The 23,168-nt window shown below is 46.0% G+C and overlaps 1 protein-coding gene and 1 pseudogene across 1 annotated transcript in view; one reads left to right on the top strand and one right to left on the bottom strand.

Annotated features, from left to right (window-relative positions):
• The window catches only part of LOC143767928 (uncharacterized), a 112,220-nt gene extending 103,360 nt beyond the window's left edge, over positions 1 to 8,860 (bottom strand). Inside the window, exon 1 of the mRNA XM_077256451.1 lies at positions 8,826 to 8,860. The gene's annotated coding sequence lies outside the window, so the exon portion shown is untranslated. The remainder of the gene's footprint in view (positions 1 to 8,825) is intronic.
• An 11,774-nt stretch (positions 8,861 to 20,634) lies between these two features.
• On the top strand, positions 20,635 to 20,760 carry LOC143771321 (U1 spliceosomal RNA; annotated as a pseudogene).
• Positions 20,761 to 23,168: the final 2,408 nt, after the last annotated feature.

Below are 23,168 nucleotides of genomic sequence, written 5' to 3'. Positions count from 1 at the left end.
ACGACGCTAGTGTGAAAGTAGCCTAAATTGTACGAGAGTACCTTAGGGTAAACACACAGATTTAGGGTCTACAAGGGAAAAGACACCCAGATTACCTGGGGGTGAGTGGGAAAATTGTGTGGGAATTGATGCACCCACTGCTGGATAAGGGTTATCACCTCTACATTGATAACTTTCACAGCATCCCCCTCTTCAAGACCCTCTCTGCGAGAGGTAAAGTTGCCTGCGGCGCCATGCGAAAAAATCAGAGAGACCTGATTAAGCCACTAAATGGGCAAACGCAGAGAAAAGGCGAAAGCCGAGCCCAATGCAGCAACATGCTGGTGGTCAATTATAAGGACAAAAGGGATGTCCTTATCTTCACCACCATACACCGTGACAACAGCTCCCTTGTCACTGTTCGTGGTACCACAACACAAGTCCCAAAGCCAGATTGTAACTTGGAATACAATCGGTACATGGGTGGTGCAGAACTCTCAGATCAGATCCCCAAACCCTACAGTGCCATGAGAAAAGCCAAAGTATTGTACAAAAATTGGCTGTGCACATTGTATAGATGACGTGATGCAGTCGGACAGTCACAGTAACGCCAGTAGCCCACATGGCTACGGTATTGCCATCTATGGCAGGCAATGCCCGCATGTTTATTGGCTGGGACCTCGAGCACGGCGCTCCATCACCTGCGATACTCACTCCAGTAACAAGCTTGTCCGAGCTCCCGATGCCTGATCGAGTAGTGTAGAGCAACTCACTCATCACTAGTATTTACATTATTGTGCTGGAACAGAACCAGGAGAGAAATAATTGCATTTTGTGAGAACTTCTTTGGGCTTCTGTCCTCTCATCGTGCAGTTTTCTGAATGGATCTAATGTGGGCTTGGGAACCAGCTAAGCCGCATTCTGTCCACAGCTGTTATGCAATAGTGTAGCTAACGGGGGGGCAGGGGGTTGATCACCCTGGGCCCCGTGCTCTGAGGGGGCCCACCAGGAGCCACACTACTGTAACTGTATCGGCATGCACAGCATGCCCATACAGTTACATTCTGCGGCAGTGCATGGACAATCAATCTCCCAGCTCTGCCGCCCGGCCGCTATGGGGCCCTTGAGCAGGCGGAGGGCACGATGCCAGCAGTGGGCCCCCCATGCCCGTCATCGCAAGTTCAACTGTATCGGCTAGATGCCGATACAGCTAACCGCATTGATGAGAGGAGCGTTATGCTCCCTGTCATGGTTCTCAATGGCAAGAGAACGTAGTAAAGCATACAAAAGGACTAGCTCTTGGAAGATGGGAACTCGAGCTGACCGTGAGCTAAACCTACCGCACAACTAACAGTGGCCGGGTAGCGTGCCTACGTTTTATCCCTAGACGCCCAGCGCCAGCCGGAGAACTGACTGACCCTAGCAGAGGAAAATAAAGACCTGGCTTACCTCTAGAGAAATTTTCCCCAAAAGGCAGACAGTAGCCCCCACATATATTGGCGGTGATTTTAGAGGAAATTGACATACGAAGTATGAAGATAGGTTTAGCAAATTGAGGTCCGCTTACTAGATAGTAGGAAGACAGAAAAGGGAACTTCACGGTCAGCTGAAAACCCTTTCAAAGTACCATCCTGAAATTACTTTAAGACTCTAATATCAACTCATGACACCAGAGTGGCAATTTCAGCTCACAAGAGCTTCCAGCCTCAGAATATTCAATCACAGAGAACTGGAACAAAAATGCAAAACAAACTTAGGACAACAAGTCCAACTTAGCTGATAGTAGTCTAGGAGCAGGAACATGCAACAGAAAGGCTTCTGGTAACATTGTTGGCCGGCATAGAAATGACTGAGGAGCAAGGCTAAATAGACAACTCCCACATCCTGATGGAAACAGGTGAACAGAGGAGATGAAGCACATAAGTGCAGTACCACCAGAAACCACCGGGGGAGCCCAGAAACCAAATTCACAACAGCTCCCTCTCCCAATATCCCCCTCTCAGAGTCTGATATCACTAACGCCGACACTGACAGGGGGTCAAAATGACATCACTACCTGGCGCCCGCTGTCCGGAGATGTGCGGGTGCTCCGAGCAGCGGAGGAACCAGGAAGAAAGGGGAGTATTGGTATAATTTTTTAATGGGGCTGAATTATGCTATAAAGGCTGCCTATGGGGGTTCATTATATTAAGAGCTGCATTATACTATAGAGCAGGGGTCCCCAACCTGTAGCTCGGGAGCCACATGTGGCTCGCGGTCCCATGAATAGTGGCTCGCGACTGTCTGCCAGCTTGATGCATTAGCTCCAGGTCTAGCAAACAGGTGTGAAGAGTACATCTAAAAATGGTGAATTTTTGAGTAGCCCTGCACAGAAGAGCAGATCTTGATTCACATATACTGGTCTTAGGGGTTTAGAGGTGTTTTAGGTATGGAGGATATTACCTGTTAGAGGAGGTTCTTGAAGCTGGATGCGACAGTGTGTTGTCAGTCCTTGATGGGAGAATACTGAATTGGGGCATTGTGATAACCCCTGGATCTCAGTGTACTGCTTTGGAATTATTTCTGTCGAAAAGCTTGGGTTAGCATTGAACCAGTAATGGGGGCTTTGCTTGACACTACATTGAGGGGGACAGGAGCACGATGTTGCTCGCGACCCGCTGTCAGAGCTAAATGAAGCTCGCGACCCTCTCAGTACTGAATGTGGCTCTCTAGGTCAAAAAGGTTGGGGACCACTGCTATAGAGGCTGCCTATGGGGATGCATCATATTAAGGGCTGCAATATACTATAGAGGCTGCCTATGGGGGATGTGGCGTTGTGCCTACTGTTTGTGTTGGGGAACACTCGCTTGGCGGCAGGGAACACTCGCTTGGCAGCAGATTAACATAGTCAGGCAGTTTTTTCACACAAAACAGTCCACACGGTTTATTGAAATGTCATAAACCGCTCCATAAGCCAGGTTGCATATCACCGGCTTATACATAGTCCATTACTTCATCACACATGGCTTTACAAAGCATTCACTAGTCAAGCCTGTCTCTCTCCAGTCACGGGGTGACCGTGCAGTTCAGTAACTGTCCTTTGTCAGTGCACATAGTTCTTTCCCCATACTCGGGGTTACCTCTCAGGAGCTCCGCTCCACAAGCTGACTCCTTGTCAGTCCTGGCTTCCCCAACACAGAAGCCGTCCCAGACTCTGCAGGTCCTAGAAGGGAATTTAGGACCTGAGAATGACGTCACGGCTTGTGATTGGTCGCGTGGCGGTCACATGAGCGGCACGCGACCAATCAGAAGCCGTGACGTCATGGAAGGTACTGAACGCGCTCATTTTAAACAAAGCAGGCTGCCGGTTACCAGCGGTGATGTCCAGGCTGCGTCGGAGAGGTGAGTATATCAATATTTTTTATTTTAATTCTTTATTTTACACATTAATATGGTCCCGATACCGATTCCCGATACAACAAAAGTATCGGATCTCGGTATCGGAATTCCGATACGGCAAGTATCGGCCGATACCCGATACTTGCGGTATCGGAATGCTCAACATTAGTTGTAACCACCCCCATGGATGGGTTGTGCATGTGTGGTTAGTCAATTCCCACCCAGCTCTTTGACTAACCCTATAAGCCCCCCTTATAAGTAAACACAACAAACATTTGTGAAACTATAAGTCCCAGCATAACCGTATCATTTTGGGCTTACAGCGCAGAGAAACATACCGGCCATTTACAATAATGCCAGTCCCTAATTCACCATCAGAATTTTGCCTCCAAGTGCATCCTGAAGCGCACACACAGTGCCCATTAGCTGTAACAGGGGTCACTGCGTCACAGGGTGCATTATATTAAAGGTTGCATTATACTATACAGGCTGCCTATGGGGGTGCATTATGTTAAAGGCTGAATTATTATATAGAGGCTGCCTATGGGGGTGCATTATATTAGGGGCTGTATTATGCTATAGAGTCTACCTATGGGGTTGCATTATATTAGGGGCTGAATTATGCTAGATGCTGCCTATGGGGGTGCATTATATTAGGGGCTGAATTATACTATAGAGCATAGGTCCCCAACTCTTCTGACCTTGAGAGCCACATTCATCTCAGAGAGGGTCGCAAGCCACATCCAGTCTTGAGAAGGTCGCGACCCACATTCAGCTCCCACCCCCTCACAATAGTGGCAACCAAAGCCCCCATTACAGGCAAAATGGTAACCAAAGCTTTTCAACAAAAATCAATCACCCCAAAACAGTTTACAAAGATCCAGTGGTTCCTACAATACCCCACATTCAGTATTCTCCTATAAAGCACTCCCAAGACACTGTCACATCCAGCTTTAAACACCTCCTCTTACAGGTGGTGTCATCTCGTCTCCAGCATACCATACTTAAATCATCTCAAAGACCAGTATATGTGCATCCAGATCGGCTCTTCTGTGCAGGGCTGCTCACAAAATTCACCATTTTCAGATGTGCTCTTCATACCTGTTTGCTAGAACTGGAGCTAATGCACCAAGCTGAAAGACAGCCGCGAGCCACAATTCATGGGACCGTGAGCCATATGTGGCTCCCGAGCTACAGGTTGGGGACCCCTGCTATAGAGGCTGCCTATGGGGGTGCATTATATTAGGGGCTGCTTTATGCTATAGAGGCTGACTATGGGGGTGCATTATATTAATGGCTGCATTATGCTAGAGGCTGCCTATGGGGGTGCATTATATTAAAGGTTACATTATGTTATAGAGGCTGCCTATGGGGGTGCATTACATTAAGGGCTGCATTATACTATAGAGGCTGCCTATGGGGGTGCATTATATTAGGGGCTGAATTATACTACAGAGGCTGCTTATGGGGTGCACTATATTAGGGGCTAAATTATGCTATAGAGGCTGCCTATGGGGGGCTGCATTATACTATATAGAGGCTGCCTATGGGGGTGCTTTATATTAAAGGCTGCATTATACTCTAGAGGCTGCCTATGGGGGTGCATTTTATTAAGGGCTGTATTATGCTATAAAGGCTGCCTATGCGGGTGTATTATATTAAGGGCTGCATTATACTATAAAGGCTGCCTATGCGGTGTATTATATTAAGAGCTGCATTATACTATAGAGGCTGCCTATAGGGGTGCATTATATTAGAGGCTGAATTATGCTATAGAGGCTGCCTAAGGGGTGCATTATATTAAGGGCTGCATTATACTATAGAGGCTGCCTATGGGGGTGCTTTATATTGGGGGCTGAATTATGCTATAGAGGCTGCCTACAGGAGTGCATTATATTAGGGGCTGAATTATACTATAGAGGCTGCATATGGAGGTGCATTATAATAAGGGCTGAATTATGCTATACAGGCTGTCTATGGGGGCTGAATTATGATATAGAGGCTGCCTATGGGGGTGCATTATATTAGGGGCTGATTTATACTATAGAGGCTGCATATAGGGGTGCATTATGCTATAGAGGCTGCCTATGGGGGCTGCATTATATTAGGGGCAGAATTATAATATAGATAAAGGCTTCCTATGGGGGTGCATTATACTAGGGGCTGTATAATGCTATAGAGGCTGCTTATCGGGGTGCACTATAACAAGGGCTGCCTTGTACTATAGAGGCTGCCTATGCGGGTGTATTATATTAAGGGCTGCATTATGCTATAGAGTCTACCTATGGGGGTGCATTATATTAGGGGCTGAATTATGCTATAGAGGCTGTCTATGGGAGGTGCTTTATATTAAAGGCTGCATTATGCTATAGAGGCTGCCTATGGGGTGCATTATATTAGGGGATGAATTATGCTATAGAGGTTGCCTATGGGGTGCTGTATATTAGGGGCTGAATTATGCTATAGAGGCTGCCTATGGGAGTGCATTAGGGGCTGCATTATGCTATAGAGGCTGCCAATGGGGGTGCATTATATTAGGGGGTGCAAAATGGTATAGAGGTTGCCTGTTGTGAATTCTGCTCTTGGGCTCCCTCCGGTGGTTATAAGTGGTAATGTTGTGAGTTCTGATCTTGGGCTCCCTCCGGTGGTTATAAGTGGTACTGCTGCTCCTTTGGATTTCAGGAGTCATCGGCTGCTTCCACTTATTACCAATTCTGACTGGGCTATTTAGTCTGGCTCATCCTTTACTTAGTGCCAGTTGTCCATTGTTACTTGTTGGATTCACATCTTTGCTTGGATTCTCCTGCTATTCTGTCCAAGTCATCAAAGATAAGTCCTGGCTTGTTTTTTGCTGTCCACATGCTGTGGACTTTATAGCTCATTGCATTTCTATGTTTTTTTCTTGTCCAGCTTTGTCAGTGTGGATTTATTCAGTCAAGCTGGAAGCTCTGGGAAGCAGATTTACCCTCCATACCTTTAGTTAGGTGTGGAGATTTTGTATTATCTGTGGTGGATATTTTCTAGTATTTTAATGCTGACCGCACAGTACTCTGTCCTGTCCTTTCTATCTAGCTAGATTGGCCTCCTTTGCTAAATCCTGGTTTCATGCTATGTATGTTATTTCCCTCTCCTCTCACAGTCAATATTTGTGGGGGGCTGTCTATCCTTTGGGGATTTTCTCTGAGGCAAGATAGCTTTCCTGTTTCTATCTTTAGGGGTATCTAGTTCTCCGGCTGTGTCGAGGTGTCTAGGCCATGTTAGGTACATCCCATGGCTACTTCTAGTTGTTGTGTTAAGTTCAGGGTCTGCGGTCAGTATAAGTTCCACCTCCTCCAGAGCTCGTCTCATGCTGCTCCTAAGCCACCAGATCATAACAGTTGCCTATGGGGGTGCATTATATTTGGGGCTGCAATATGTTATAGAGGCGGCCTATGGGGGTGCATTATATTAAGGGGAACCTGTCACCAGGTTTGGGCGATAAGAGATATGGCCATCACCTTTCAGGGCTTATCTACAGCATTCTATAATGCTGTGTAGCCCCCAACCCGACCTGTAAGAGAAGAAAAATAACTTTTATTATACTCACCTATGGGGCAGTCTGGTCCGATGGGTGTTGCTCTTCTTGGCCCAGCGCCTCCCATCTTCTTATGATCACCGTCCTCCTGCTTGCTTCATGTGGATGATGCATCACTGCTTCATCCACACAGGCTCCCCGACATTGCGCTCCTGCGCAGGCGTACTTATCTGCCCTATTGAGGGCAGAGCAAAGTACTGCAGTGCGCAGATGCCGGGGCTCTATGACCTGCGACATCCCTCAGACTGGGCTACCCTACAGGTGATTATAATAAAAGGTCTTTTTCTTCTCTTACAGGTCGGGTTGAGGGCAGATATACAGTATTATAGAATGCTGTCAGCCCTGAAAGGTGATGGCCGTAACTTATATAGGTCAAAACTGGTGACAGGTTCCCTTTAAGGACTGCATTATACTATAGAGTCTGCTTATGGGGAGTGTATTATACTATATAGAGTCTGCCTATTGGGAGTGCATTATACTATATTGAGGACTATATTGAGGATTGTCTGGTGCATTATACTATGTGGAGGCTATCTAGGGGGCCATCATACAGTGTGGAGATACACGGTTGGAGCTATCAAACCATTTGGGGGATACTAAGGGGTCAGTATATATACTGTGAGGGGGCATTATACTGTGCATAGGGGAGCTGTACATGGGGGGGGGGGGGGGGGGGGGGGGAGTCCCAGGACATTATAAAGTGTAAAGTGGGCACTTATTGTTATAGGGGAACTCAGGTTACTGTGACTGTCAAAGGGACACACAGGGGGAATTATTACTTTCTAGGGGGAAAAATGTGGGTGCTGTTTTCTAGGGCACTTGCACCTGGCGTTACTATATTCTAGAGGGGTACTTTAGAATTTAAAAGGCACAGAGAACCACACAGCAGGTGCAGTAATAGGGACACATACGGCAGCAGCGGCTCAGTATTGGGGTATCAGGGGCAGTAATAGGGACACATACGGCAGCAGCGGCTCAGTATTGGGGTATCAGGGGCAGTAATAGGGACACATACGGCAGCAGCGGCTCAGTATTGGGGTATCAGCAGGATGAGGAGTTTGTGCAGGTTGAGAATAGATGGTGATGGGGCTGGAATATGAGAAGTGAAAGATGTCTTTGTTGTATTCTCTGCAGGCGAGTCCTGGCTGGAAGAAGTTGTCATGTCGGTCTGGGCCAGATGGAAAAGACGGGAAAAGTGAACGATTCCATCAAAAAGAACGTCAGCGGTAAGTCATTATCTGTAACTGTGCGGTGATCTCTTATATGTTCTGTAGGGCTGGGATCTACCACTGACCATATGGCGGTAATATCCATGTTGGTCTTTATATAGAGATTATTTTCAGTAACAGCGCGGTCATCTGCTGAGGTTCTCCTCCAGTATTAGGCCGGGATCACACACACGCGAGATACGGCCGAGTCTCGCATAGTAATCCCCGGCCCTGCGGCCAGCACTCCGGAGCGGAGCGTGCAGCCGCATAGCAATACATGGAGCCGCTCCGGAGTGCAGGCGGCAGGGCCGGGGATTACTGTGCGAGACTCGGCCGTATCTCACATGTGTGTGATCCCGGCCTTAGGGTGCGTCACCGAGTTGTAATCAAGGTTACCTGGTTAGGGGCCACTCCGAAGCTTCGCCCTTCCTGAACCAAAACCCTAGCTGCACCTCTGTAACATAGTTATTAAGGTTGAAGGAAGACTTTAAGTCCATCCAGTTCAACCCATAGCCTAACCTAACATGCCCTAACATGGTGATCCAGGGGAAGGCAAAAAAAAAACCAAACATGTGGCAAAGAGTAAGCTCCACATCACTGCTCACACCACACAGAGACCCCAAAAGAGTCTCAGTGCTGAAGGGGTTAATGTCCCTCCTCAGTAATGGGGAATCTCCAGCACCTACCTCCACCTGCAGAGCCGCACTCCACATATATGGCTGCTCTGTGCGCACAGGACCTGTGATGAGGTCACAGGGGGGAGGAGTCAGGGGTCACATGATCAGGGGCCTCAGTGTATGCAGGACTCTGCTGTGCTGATGAGTATTCAGCTCGTCTGCTGGTGCTGCTCCTTTATGAACAGGTAACGTTGCTAAAAGTAGACAACAATTCCCCCCATTAAGTGATGGGATCCCCCAGATCTTTCATAGATCATAGGCTACTTTCACACTAGCGCCGGTACGGGGCCGTCGCACTGCGTCGGGCCGACGCATACTGTGCAAGCGCCGCACAACGGGGGCAGGGATGCTGTTTTTCCACGCATCCGCTGCCCCATTGTGAGGTGCGGGGAGGTGGGGGCGGAGTTCCGGCCGCGCATGCGCGGTTGGAAATGGCGGACCGTCGGCACAAAAAAAGTTACATGTAGCGTTTTTTGCTGCCGGCGGTCCACCACAACACGACGCAACCGTCGCACAACGGTTGCGACATGTGTCAATACATCGCAATGCGTCGCTAATGTTAGTCTATGGGGAAAAAACGCATCCTGCAGACGACTTTGCAGGATGCGTTTTTTCGCTAAAACGACGCATTGCGACGTATGCAAAAAAACGCTAGTGTGAAAGTAGCCTTAGTGATATTACAGACGGGAGATTCCAAGAGCGCTAGATTCAGGGGTAATCCTAGTGCTGACTGAGCCGTGCGCCTCCATCTAAGAGAGCGGCCACAACCCCAGACGATGCAGGGGCCGGAGCATTTTTATTGATTGAGGGAATTTCTGCGAGCAGCAAATTAATTAAAAATATTTTACCTGAACCTCCTGGGGCATCAAGGAAAACGGTCTCCCATTCCCACCTGGAATCTGAGACATAATTGCCAAATACCCCGATCTGTGGTCATCAACCAGAAGAGACTTATTAAGGCTGGTTTCACATTTGCGGTTGTGTCCGCAGCGTTTGTACCGCATATATCCGCATGCGTTGTGTATTCCTATATTTAACATTATCGACGCATGCGTTTTTGTTTGTTCGCGTTTTGCCGCGTTTGACGACGCATGCGTCGTCTCGTCGTTTGCGGCTTGGCGCGGAGATAAAACATGTAGTAATTTCTAGAGGCGTCTATATGCCGCCTGGAAACGCATGCGGTCGATTGCGCAAGTATTGCGACAAAAAAACACATTGCTGTCTATATGAACGCATGCGTTTACAAGCACATGCGTTTGGTTGCGTTCTTGAACGCATGCATTTCAATTGAGAAAAACATGTCTAGACAATGATAAGCCACCCCCCACCATCAAGGTGATAAAGGGAGGGTGTGGACAGTTGCAGGTCACTTCTCAGCAGACAGCCAAGCAGAGCAGACGGACCACAGTGGACAGCCAAGCAGAACAGACCGCCACCACCATGACATCCGCTGCTCCTGCTTGGACCTCCTCCACTGACACCACGATGCAGCAGGACCCAGGCATGGCCTTCCGCTCTACAAGCGCTATGGACTCTGGTATGGCTGCATGCTCTACGAGCACTATGGACTCTGGCATGGCTGCACGCTCTACGAGCACTATGGACTCTGGTATGGCTGCACGCTCTACGAGCACTATGGACTCTGGTATGGCTGCACGCTCTACGAGCACTATGGACTCTGGCATGGCTGCACGCTCTACGAGCACTATGGACTCTGGCATGGCTGCACGCTCTATGAGCACTATGGACTCTGGCATGGCTGCACGCTCTACGAGCACTATGGACTCTGGCATGGCTGCACGCTCTACGAGCACTATGGACACAGTGCAGCCGGACCCTGACAGGTCACCCACCAGGACCATGCCACGACATATGAGCCCATCAAGGCTTACCAGAACCTGGCAGTCACAGAAAAAAAACAAAAAAAAACCCAGCGGACTCTTAGCATTCCTCCCCCTTCACCTCCCAATGTGTCTGTAAATGTCAGGTTTCTCTCACCCTTCCAGTGCGTCTCAAGCCTCTCATGTGTCAAGCCCCATCCCCGAACTTCCAGACCCTTCTAGTTTCATTGCCCCTTCTCCTGCCACCTCTGCGTCGTCCACGGTTAGCCAGGCCTCAGTGCTTCACACCCCCCCCGTTTACATCACTCTACCCCAAGCCGGCGCAGTAAATAAATTTTTTGGTTCTTACAAAATAAAAAAAGTTTGATTTGCCACAATTATGTTTGGTTTATTGTGTCTTCCGCCGACGGCAACACACACCTACTTTTTGGGCCACATCATATCTCCAGTAGTTTAAAAATAAAAAAATGCAGCTTTGTGTGTCTTTAGTATACAGGTATGAGGTGGGCCAAAAAATATTACATGTATCTCCATAATCTCTTTTTGTCTGTGCCTAGTGTGGCAGTCTGAAGAGAAAATGGTGGAAATACAGCGCAGACTTCTACTGAACAGGTCAGGTGTCAAAAAACTCATTAGTTGGGACACCTGACCTGGTGAGTAGAGAACTGCCTTGTATAACCACCACTTTCTCTTCTTTATACATAATCTATTCCACACAAATTGAGGGGACAATGGTGGTCACTACATATCTATGCTCACCTGCACAGGTGTCAGAAATAGTGAATTCATGAGGCTGTAATATGTGCATGATGAATTCATTATTTCTGACACCTGACTTGATGAGTATAGATAGTGTGACAGTCATTGTCTCTTCAGTTTGTGTCCAATGGATGCAGCAGAACAGAATCAGGACGCAAGGACGTCAACAAACTTACCAATAAAGCAACATGGCTGCCATAACACTAGAAGTATGTGGCCAGTGTTTTATATCAGTATTTGTAAGCCAAAACAAGGAGTGGAACAATTAGAGTTACATTATGATATTAACATAATAACTAGCACCTCTGCCTTTATCACCCACTCCTGGTTTGGGATTACAAAAAATGATATTAAATACAGATCAAATATTGCAAGTTTAGTACAGGCTTGGTTTGGAGAGGAAAAAGATAGGAGACACGGTCAACACAACCAAAACTAAAGTTTATTAATGAGAAATATTATAAAGTTTATTAATGAGAAATATTATCATTGTAGAAAATAACTGGTACAGATCGAATTACAACTGGACATTTACACAACATTGTCCTGCCATGACAAACGTCCAATATCTGAATCAAAAAAGGCAGCAAATTGGTCCCGCATGTGACCAACTGCTGCAGTTGACCGCAGCGGGTGATGCTGGAAATCGGGCAGTGGGTGTGCAACTGGTTCATCCAGTTCAATGTTGGGTTGCTCCTTAACCATTATACAATTGAGCAGAACCACACAGGCTTTGACCACCTCGTCGACTGTTTCCACTTTTAGATTTATGGCTGATGCAAGAATGCGCCATTTAGTGACCAGAATGCCAAAGGTACACTCCACTGTTCTTCGGGCCCTGGTCAGTCTGCAGTTAAAGATCCTTCTAGTGTGGTTCAAGTCCCGACTGGAATAGGGCTTCAGTAGGTTTTCACACATCTGAAAGGCCTCATCCCCAACCATAACAAATGGCATTGGTGGTCCTTGAGTGTTGGGGAGAGGTTATGGCGGGGGAAAATTGAAATTGTTGCCATACACACGGCGGCCCATATCCGAGTTCTTTAAAGTTTGGGAATCGTTGCCACGTCCAAAAGCACCAATGTCCACGGCGATGAAGCGACAGTTTGCATCAGCAATTGCCATGAGCACAACAGAAAAATATTTTTTGTAATTGAAGTACTCCGATCCTGTTCTGGCTGGTTTGATAATGCGAATGTGCTTTCCATCCACCGCTCCTAAACAGTTGGGGAAATCACACACACTCCAGAATTTCTCCGCAATTTCTAGCCACATGTCCAAGGTGGGTAGGGGTATAAACTCATCCCGGAGTACATTCCACAAAGCCCGGCAGGTGTCCGCAACTATTCCGGACAGGGTGGATATTCCAAGCCGGTATTGGAAGTGGAGGGATGATAAACTCTCTCCGTGGCCAGAAATCTGGAAGAAAAGCAAACACAAAAAACATTACAATCTATTCTTTTTATGGTGTGGTTACGCTAAAGAAAGGAAAATACCCCAAAAATACATGTCTGAAAACACTAAATTTGGACTGTCATTGGTTTAGATTTTGAACGTACCTTAATGTAACCCGCAGACGTTCCTCGGGTGGAATCGCTCTACGGAGCTGGGTGTCCTGTTGCCGTATGGGTCCTTGGACACGAGAAAGCAAATCCCGGAACGAGTCTTGCGACATTCGTGTGTATTCCTGGAATTTCTCCGGGTTGGCATTAAGCTCGGCATAGAGCGTGTGGTAGGCTCCACGGCTCTCACGTAGTTCGATAATGGTGTGCCTCCAAAAACGCCTACGTTGTCTCCTTCTCCATCTTTCGCGATTTCTGTCTTGCTCCCAAGCAAAAGCACAGGCAAGAAACAGTTTGAAGCTGAAATCCAGGTTGAAATAAAAGCTCTCCATGCGAAAATCCATCATGACACAGGATACAGTAGCAAACTGTTAAAATTTCAGTAGCCCTAGTGTCTATATATATATAGATCCCATAATACACGCCCTCTGTAGTCCCATTGGCGGTGTCTGGTTATCTAGATTTTTCTCTTGTGAAATTTCTCATCATGCGCACCAAAAACGCAAACGCAGGAAAAAACGCATGTAAACGCGTGCAAACGCAATGTTTTTTTAACCGCATGCGTCAACGCATGTGTCAAAAAAAACGCCGCGTTTGTACGCGTTCATATGCGTTTTTTCCACCACTTGCGGATGCGTTTTAAACGCTGCGGATTTAAACGCAAATGTGAAACTAGCCTGAGGTACAATTGAAGTGGAGACTTTCAGGTTTTATTTTTAAACAGAATTTTTATTGAATTTTCCAAAACAATATACAAATAGTATAAGGCAAAAAGACTTTTTCCGTGACATATTGCAATTCATAGTAGTGAAAACTTTATTATATAGCTTGTGTTTAACATTTTTTACAATTTTCAAAGTTTGAATTTTTATGCCCTAAAATTAGAGAGATATGTCACATAAAATAGTTAATAAATAACGTTTCCCACATGTCTACTTTACACAATTTTCTGAAACATTTTTTTTGCTAGGAAGTTATAAAGATTAAAAGTTGACCAGCGATTTCTCCTTTTTCCCCAAAAATTTTTTTTTTAATTTACAAAACAATTTTTTTAGGGTTCACCTAACATTTGAAGTGACTGAGCTGCCTATACATCAGAAAATACCCAAAAGTCACACCATTCTAAAAACTGCACCCCTCAAGCTGCTCAAAACCACATTCAAAAAGTTTATTAACCCTTCAGATTCTTCAGGTCCTTCATAGGAATTTTTTAAAGGTGGAAAAAAAATGAACAAAAAAAAATGAACATTTAACATTTTTTTCCACAAAAAAAATACTTTAGACCCAAGGTTTACAAGAAGAAAATGGACCCCAAAATTTATTGTGCAATTTATACTGAGCATGACAATACCGCATATGTGGAGGAAAACCACTGTTTGGGTGCACCGCAGAGCTTGGTAGGGAAGGAGCGCCATTTGACTAATTGAATGAAAAATTTGCTGGAAGAATTAGCAGATTCCATGTCGCGTTTGAAGAGCCCTTGATATGCCTAAACAGTGAAAATCCCCCTCAAGAGATGCCATTTTGGAAACTAGACCCCTCAGGGAATGGATCTAGATGTGTGGTGAGCACATTGAACTCTCGAGGGCTTCACAGAAGTGTATAACATTGAGCAGTAAAAAATCACATTTTTCTCTTCGCCACGACAGCACCCACTTGAGAGAGGGGATCCGCCCCTAGGAACAGGAAACCCTATGGAGAGATAAAAGGGGCGGTCCCCCTCGCTCCCACAGTTGGTTTCCTGTTCCTACGGGAGACCCTTGGAGAGAAGAGGATGCCCAGCCTGGATGCCGCTTGCGCAGTTTACCTTTATGGGACGGCAAGGGCTCCAGAAGCTGGAAGCAGCGTCGGGGGTCCTATGGCAGCTTCCCCCCTCTGCTGGCAGGTACCGTGAGGCCGGGTCCGGGGAGTCGCCTGGCTCACGGAGATTCACCCAGCGGACCTGCGGAGACCAAAAACGCTGGGGTAAGTTGATCCTGCGGCGCCATCTCGGATGGTGCGCAGGCAGCGTGGGTCCGGTGTACTGTCCCCCGGAAGCAGTATCGCAAAACTTCCGGGGTGACTCAGGAGAGACGGCGCCTGCGCTGAGGCTGGTGAGAGCGCAGGCGCATACAGCATGGCCGCGACCCGGATGTAGCGGTTACTTCCGGGTGCGGCAGGAAGCAAGATGGCGGCCCCCATTAGAAAAGGACGCCGGCACTGATCCTCCGGCGTCCATCATGGCATCTCCACAGGACCCAGCGATGGCTTCATCTGAAGTCACCGCTATTACACCTGTCAGCCGCACAAGCAGCAGCCACAGATCTTCTGCTAAAAGCAAAAAGTCGGGCCGGTCAGTTCCATCTGTGCCTTCGTCTCCTCCTCGTCAGCCGGTATTATAACAACAACCTCACTGGGTGAGTGTGTGAGTGTGTGTACCCTTTTAGGCTGATTATACTTCCCCTCTTTGTCTATATTCCCTAGGCAAAAAGAACGGGGAAAACAAAACACATACAATGTGCGTTATGCTCTCAGCCGCTCCCCGATAATTATTTAAAGAAGCTGTGCCAACCTTGCATCGAATCCACCTTACGTGAGGAATCTTCAGTAAGGTCGGAAGATATAAGGAGTATGATTAGGGAAGAATTGCGGGCCTTCCGGAGCTCAGAAAAAATTCTTGAGAGTAGAAGAAAATATGATTCCCCTAGGTCTGAACAGTCCTCTGATATTGAAAAAGATTCGGATGATTCCCAAAAGATCATTTCCTCAGATGATGAGAGAGATACATGCTTTCCCACAGACAGTATTGATAATCTAGTAAAATCAGTTTGCAACACCATGGGTATTGAGGACACAAAAACCCCTAAAACCCCACAGGACGTGATGTTTGCAGGCCTGTCAGAGAGGAAAAAACCTTCCTTCCCTGTAATTCCAGCAATAAAAAATGTAGTTAAAAAGGAGTGGGAAAGCCAGGGACAAAGAGGATTACCGTCTTCATCAAAAAGACGCTATCCCTTTAACGATGAAGATTTCTCCATATGGTTGAAAGCCCCGAAGGTGGATGCAGCTGTGGCCTCCACCTCTAGGAAATCTTTACTACCCGTGGAAGATTCCGGCTCCTTACAAGACCCGCTGGACCGGAAGGCCGATACCCTCCTAAAAAGAGCATGGGAATCCTGTACTGGAGCCTTCAGGCCGGCTATATCAGCCACATGTACTGCCAGATCCATGTTGGTCTGGTTGAATGATTTAGAAGAAGGATTAAAAAGCGGCCTTTCCCGAGATAGACTAATCTCTTCCTTGCCGTTAATTAGGGGAGCTACAGCCTTTTTAGCGGATTCCTCAGCTGATTCCATACGGCTGGCGGCCAAATCGGCAGGTCTAACTAACGCGGCTCGTCGAGCCTTATGGCTAAAGGGGTGGAAAGGAGATCCCCAAACAAAGTCCAAACTGTGTGGTCTTCCATGCCAGGGTGAGTACCTATTCGGTACTAAGTTAGACGAAATTCTAACTAAAGCGGGTGAGAGGAAGAAGGGGTTCCCCAATAACACTTATCTTCCATCCTACAGGAGAGCGTTCCGAAAGCCCATGTTTAATAGGAGAAAAGACTATAAAAACCAAGACCGCTGGGCTAATAAAGACTTTAAACAGAAAGGAGCATTTTTCGGAAAGCGTCCATTCAAACCTGAGGAAAAACCCCGTTAGGACAGATCTACCCGTTGGTGGTAGGTTGTCTTTCTTTTCGTCACAATGGCTGACAATAACCTCTAACCCGTGGGCAACTAGCCTTATATCTACGGGTTTAAAATTAAAATTTGCCCGAGTCCCTCCGGACTCATTCTTATTGACTTCCTTAAGGTCTCAATCACAACAGGAGGCCTTAGAACAAGAAATAATAAATCTCCTGTCCAAAGGGGTACTAGTGGAAGTCCCTTTTCATCAAAAAGGAAAAGGTTTTTATTCCCCTTTGTTCTTGATTCCGAAACCAGACGGATCGTTTAGAACAATAATTAACCTAAAAAGACTAAACGTATTCTTAGAAAACCAAACCTTTAAAATGGAATCTATACGATCAACTATTAAGCTTCTGTTTCCCCATTGCTTCATGGCAGTGCTTGACCTTAAAGATGCGTATTATCATCTACCAATCTTCATTGAACATCAACAATATCTTCGGGTGGCAGTTATGATGGGAGGTCAAGTAAGGCATTATCAATATACAGCAATGCCCTTCGGTCTATCAATAGCCCCGAGAGTCTTCACAAAATTAATGTCGGAAGTAATGTCATACTTGAGATTAAAAGACACACTTGTGATACCATATTTAGATGACCTCTTGATAGTGGGTAACTCCTTTTCCCAATGCCATCAACGAGTACTTGATACAATTTCCTCCCTGCAAGAGTTGGGGTGGTTAGTAAACTGGGAAAAGTCCAGATTATCCCCCACAACTCGACAAACATTCCTGGGGCTTATTCTAGACTCTACAAGTCAGAGGTGCTTTCTTCCCGACTCTAAACAAATAGCGATTATCAACAAAGTACAATCGGTGATTAATAACCCCCTAATTTCCCTAAGAGAAGGGATGTCCCTTCTTGGTTCTTTTACATCGTGTATTCCGGCTGTCCCATGGGCTCAATACCATAGTAGAAAATTACAGTATAATATTCTGCAAGAGGAAGAGAGATTACAAGGCCAATTAGATAGTCGATTGTCTTTTCCAACAGACGTGTTAAATTCTCTTACCTGGTGGTTAGATCACAGTCATTTTACCAGTGGGGTTCCCTGGGTGGTTAATCCTTCAAGAACAATCTTTACCGATGCCAGTCCTAGTGGTTGGGGAGCACACTTAGGAGATCAAATAGCTCAAGGTCTGTGGTCTCTTGAAGAATCGAACGATTCTTCTAATAAAAAAGAACTGAAGGCTGTCTATTATGCCATATGTAAATTTCTTCCACAGCTACACGGAAAGCATACAAGAATCCTTTCAGACAACATGACAGCAGTGGCATACTTAAATCACCAAGGGGGTACAAGATCAGAAGCTCTCATGTCTATAGCCGGCGACATTCTATCCATAGCAGAGAAGCACCTCCTATCCTTGTCAGCACTGCACGTGAGAGGAGTCGACAATCCAAAAGCGGACTTTCTCAGCCGCCACACTCTTCGCCAAGGAGAGTGGGTTCTCAGCCGACGTATCTTTTTAATGATAGTCAAAAAATGGGGCACTCCCGAGATAGACCTTTTTTCGACAAGACGCAACAGACAAGTCAAAAGGTTCGCTTCACTATTCCGATCCGACAATCCAGATATCTTCGATGCTCTGCAGGTCCCATGGACATTCCAGAAAGCATATGCCTTTCCCCCACTAATACTTCTTCCAACAGTGATCAGGAAGATAAGGGAAGACAGAGCTCATGTGATCTTAATAGCTCCATTTTGGCCCAAGAGGCCATGGTTTTCCTGGCTGAGAGCCATGTCGATCTCAGACCCGTGGATCCTTCCGGAGGATCAGGATCTTCTCTCTCAAGGCCCCTTCAACCACCCTCAAGTGAAGGGTCTACGGTTGACAGCCTGGCATTTGAAAGGCAGCTGCTAAAAAGGAGAGGATTTTCTAACAAAGTAATTGACACTCTGCTACTAAGTAGGAAAAAATCCACCACAACCATTTATGTGAGAGTGTGGAAAAAATTTCTAAACCTCTACCCAACAGCACTATCAGACAAAATTCATATCCCTATGATTCTAGAATTTCTTCAAAAAGGGCGTGATTTAGGTCTGGCAGTCAGTACCCTAAAAGTACATATTTCTGCGCTTGGTGCTTTATATGGTCACGATATTGCAGGTGACAGGTGGGTAGCTAGGTTTATCGCAGCTTGCCAAAGGTCAGAGACAGTCCAAATTCCCCATGTACCACCTTGGGATGTTAATTTGGTCCTCGAAGCTCTAACAGACCACCCCTTTGAGCCACTACATTCAGCTCACATAAAACATGTCTCCATCAAGACAGCTCTTCTTGTTGCTTTGGTATCAGCCAGAAGAGTAAGCGACATACAGGCATTATCGATAGATCCACCATTTATGTCTATATTTCCAGATAGAATTGTCCTAAAAACAGACCCTTCCTACTTGCCCAAAGTATGTACTAAATTCCATAGGTCACAAGAGATTTTTCTCCCCTCCTTCTATGATAACCCTACGAATCAGGAAGAACAAAAATACCACACATTAGATGTGAGGAGAGCCATATTAGCCTATTTAGATAGAACTAGCGCCTGGAGGAAGAGCAGGGCTCTCTTTATTTCCTTCCAGGGCCATAGAAAAGGAGATGGAGTCACGAAGGGTACCTTATCTCGGTGGATTCGGGATGCAATATGTTTGGCCTATTCATCCAAAGGGGAGAAGCCGCCTGAGACTGTAAAAGCACATTCCACTCGGGCGATAGCCTCATCCTGGGCCGAGCGTGCGGAAGTTCCAATAGAACTAATATGTAAGGCCGCAACCTGGGCTTCTCCTACTACATTCTATAATCACTATAGATTGGATTTGTCTTCTTCATCTGACCTGTCCTTTGGTAGATCAGTTCTTAACACTGTAATCCCTCCCAAATGACTATCTCTGAAAGTCTCTCAAGTGGGTGCTGTCGTGGCGAAGAGAAAACACCGGATTACGTACCGGTAATGCTCTTTTATAGAGCCACGACAGCACCCCTTTACTTCCCACCCTATTAAGTTATTTTTATAAAAGCACGTTTAAGGGTGTTTTTTGGTTCTTATAGTTAGCCATACTAAGTTAACTAATGATAAATGATGAAATCATATTGCCTACTAATCTGGTGGGCGGTTCCTCGCAATCTCTGTAACCCAACTGTGGGAGCGAGGGGGACCGCCCCTTTTATCTCTCCATAGGGTTTCCTGTTCCTAGGGGCGGATCCCCTCTCTCAAGTGGGTGCTGTCGTGGCTCTATAAAAGAGCATTACCGGTACGTAATCCGGTGTTTCCTCACAAAAATATTATTTTAGCCTCAAATTTTGCATTTTCATAAGGGAAACAGGAGAAATTGCACCATACAATTTGTTGTGCAATTTCTCCTGGTTATGCGGATACCCCAAATGTGGGAGAATACTACTTTTGAGGCACAGTGCACAGCTCAGAAGGGAAGAGGTGCCATATGGGAGTTCGGATTTTGCTGAATGGTTTGAGAGTGCCATGTCACATTGGCAGAACTATTGAGGTGCCAGGACAGAACTCCCCCCATCATATTACAAACTACACTTAATGAATTCATCTAGGCGTGCAGTAATCATATTGACACCACGTGTGCCTCACAGAATTTTATACCATTGAGCGGTGAAGAAACGAGTAATTACATTTTTAATTACATTTTTTTTGTTTTAGCCCCAAATTCCAAATTTTTCTAAGGGCTAATAGGAATTTTTTTCAAACAAACTGAGGTCCATTTTTTCCTGAGTGCGTCTATAACCTACATGTAAATTGAGAAATATTTTTGAGGCACAGTGCAAAGCTCATTAGTGAAGGACCGCATACTACAGTGCAGATTTTACTGTTATGGTTTGCGGGTGCCTTAACCCTCTCGGAGAGCCCGAGTTGCCAGAACCCCCAATAAATGACTCCATTTTATAAAAAACACCTCTAAATGAATTCATCTAGGGGTGTAGTTATACTTACCTGGCAGGGGAGATACCATGATCACTAAGGTGGTTCTCCCAGGGTGAGGCTCATCCATTGCACTCCGGGTGTGCTGACCCCTGCGATTTCCCCAAATGCAAATGTCACCTGCTTAACCCAGCAGGAAGTACAGCGGCGTCTAAAAATAACTAAAATTGATAAATCTCCGGGCCCGGATGGGATACACCCCCGAGTACTGCAGGAACTAAGTACAGTCATTGATAGACCATTATTTTTAATCTTTAAAGACTCCATAATAACAGGGTCTGTACCACAGGACTGGCGTATAGCAAATGTGGTGCCAATATTCAAAAAAGGGGCAAAAACTGAACTCGGTAATTATAGGCCAGTAAGCTTAACCTCTACTGTGGGTAAAATCCTGGAGGGCATTCTAAGGGATGCTATGCTGGAGTATCTGAAGAGGAATAACCTCATGACCCAGTATCAGCACGGGTTTACTAGGGACCGTTCATGTCAGACTAATTTGATCAGCTTCTATGAAGAGGCAAGTTCCGGACTGGACCAAGGGAACCCAGTGGACGTAGTATATATGGACTTTTCCAAAGCTTTTGATACGGTGCCACACAAAAGGTTGTTACATAAAATGAGAGTAATGGGGATAGGGGAAAATATGTGTAAGTGGGTTGAGAGCTGGCTCAGGGATAGGAAACAAAGGGTGGTTATTAATGGAGCACACTCGGACTGGGTCACGGTTAGCAGTGGGGTACCACAGGGGTCAGTATTGGGCCCTCTTCTTTTTAACATATTTATTAATGACCTTGTAGGGGGCATTCAGAGTAGAATTTCAATATTTGCAGATGACACTAAACTCTGCAGGGTAATCAATACAGGGGAGGACAATTTTATATTACAGGATGATTTATATAAACTAGAAGCTTGGGCTGATAAATGGCAAATGAGCTTTAATGGGGATAAATGTAAGGTCATGCACTTGGGTAGAAGTAATAAGATGTATAACTATGTGCTTAATTCTAAAACTCTGGGCAAAACCGTCAATGAAAAAGACCTGGGTGTATGGGTGGATGACAAACTCATATTCAGTGGCCAGTGTCAGGCAGCTGCTACAAAGGCAAATAAAATAATGGGATGTATTAAAAGAGGCATAGATGCTCATGAGGAGAACATAATTTTACCTCTATACAAGTCACTAGTTCGACCACACTTAGAATACTGTGCACAGTTCTGGTCTCCGGTGTATAAGGCTACGTTCACATTTGCGGTCAGCGCCGCAGCGTCGGGCGCCGCAGCGGCGCCGCATGCGTCATGCGCCCCTATACTTAACATGGGGGCGCATGGACATGCGTTGTGCTGCGTTTTGCGCCGCATGGCCGCAAGCGTTGGACGCAAGAAACGCATCAAGTTGCATTTTTTTTGCGTCCAACTTTCGGCCAAAAACGACGCATGCGGCGCAAAACGCAGCGTTTTAGCGTGCGTTTTGCCGCGTTTTTGTTTGCGTTGTGCGCTGCGGCGCCGACGCTGCGGCGCACAACGCAAATGTGAACGTAGCCTAAGAAAGACATAGCTGAACTGGAGCGGGTGCAGAGAAGAGCGACCAAGGTTATTAGAGGACTGGGGGGTCTGCAATACCAAGATAGGTTATTACACTTGGGGCTATTTAGTTTGGAAAAACGAAGACTAAGGGGTGATCTTATTTTAATGTATAAATATATGAGGGGACAGTACAAAGACCTTTCTGGTGATCTTTTTAATCATAGACCTGAGACAGGGACAAGGGGGCATCCTCTACGTCTGGAGGAAAGAAGGTTTAAGCATAATAACAGACGCGGATTCTTTACTGTAAGAGCAGTGAGACTATGGAACTCTCTGCCGTATGATGTTGTAATGAGTGATTCATTAATTAAATTTAAGAGGGGACTGGATACCTTTCTGGAAAAGTATAATGTTACAGGGTATATACACTAGATTCCTTGATAAGGCGTTGATCCAGGGAACTAGTCCGATTGCCGTATGTGGAGTCGGGAAGGAATTTTTTTCCCCATGGTGGAGTTACTCTTTGCCACATGGGGTTTTTTTGCCTTCCCCTGGATCAACATGTTAGGGCATGTTAGGTTAGGCTATGGGTTGAACTAGATGGACTTACAGTCTTCCTTCAACCTTAATAACTATATGTAACTATGTATTGATCATGTTGACACCACGGGTGTGTCACATACTTTTATATCATTGGGCAGTGAAGAAAAAACAACTACATTTTTAACACCAAAATTTTGTTTTAGTCTCTGATTTTACATTTTCACACAAGTGGGTAAAAAGGGCACCTTAATTTGTCCAACAAGTTCTATTGAATGTGGCAATACCCCATATGTGGCTGTACAGTAGTGCTTGGCCATACTAGAGACTTGGAAGGGACAGAGCGCTATTTGCCTCCTGGAGCGCAGATTGTGCTATAATAGCTTGCGGACTCCATATACAGAGATTTTGACTCCATGGGTGTTTTCCAGAAACAAGCAGCAATGAATGTTGCCTAGTCAAAGTTGCAAACTG

Source organism: Ranitomeya variabilis, chromosome 4, assembly GCF_051348905.1.
Source record: "Ranitomeya variabilis isolate aRanVar5 chromosome 4, aRanVar5.hap1, whole genome shotgun sequence".
Lineage (NCBI taxonomy): Eukaryota > Metazoa > Chordata > Amphibia > Anura > Dendrobatidae > Ranitomeya > Ranitomeya variabilis.
Note: the sequence above shows the minus strand (reverse complement) of the source record. Positions and strands in the feature narration are given on the sequence as shown.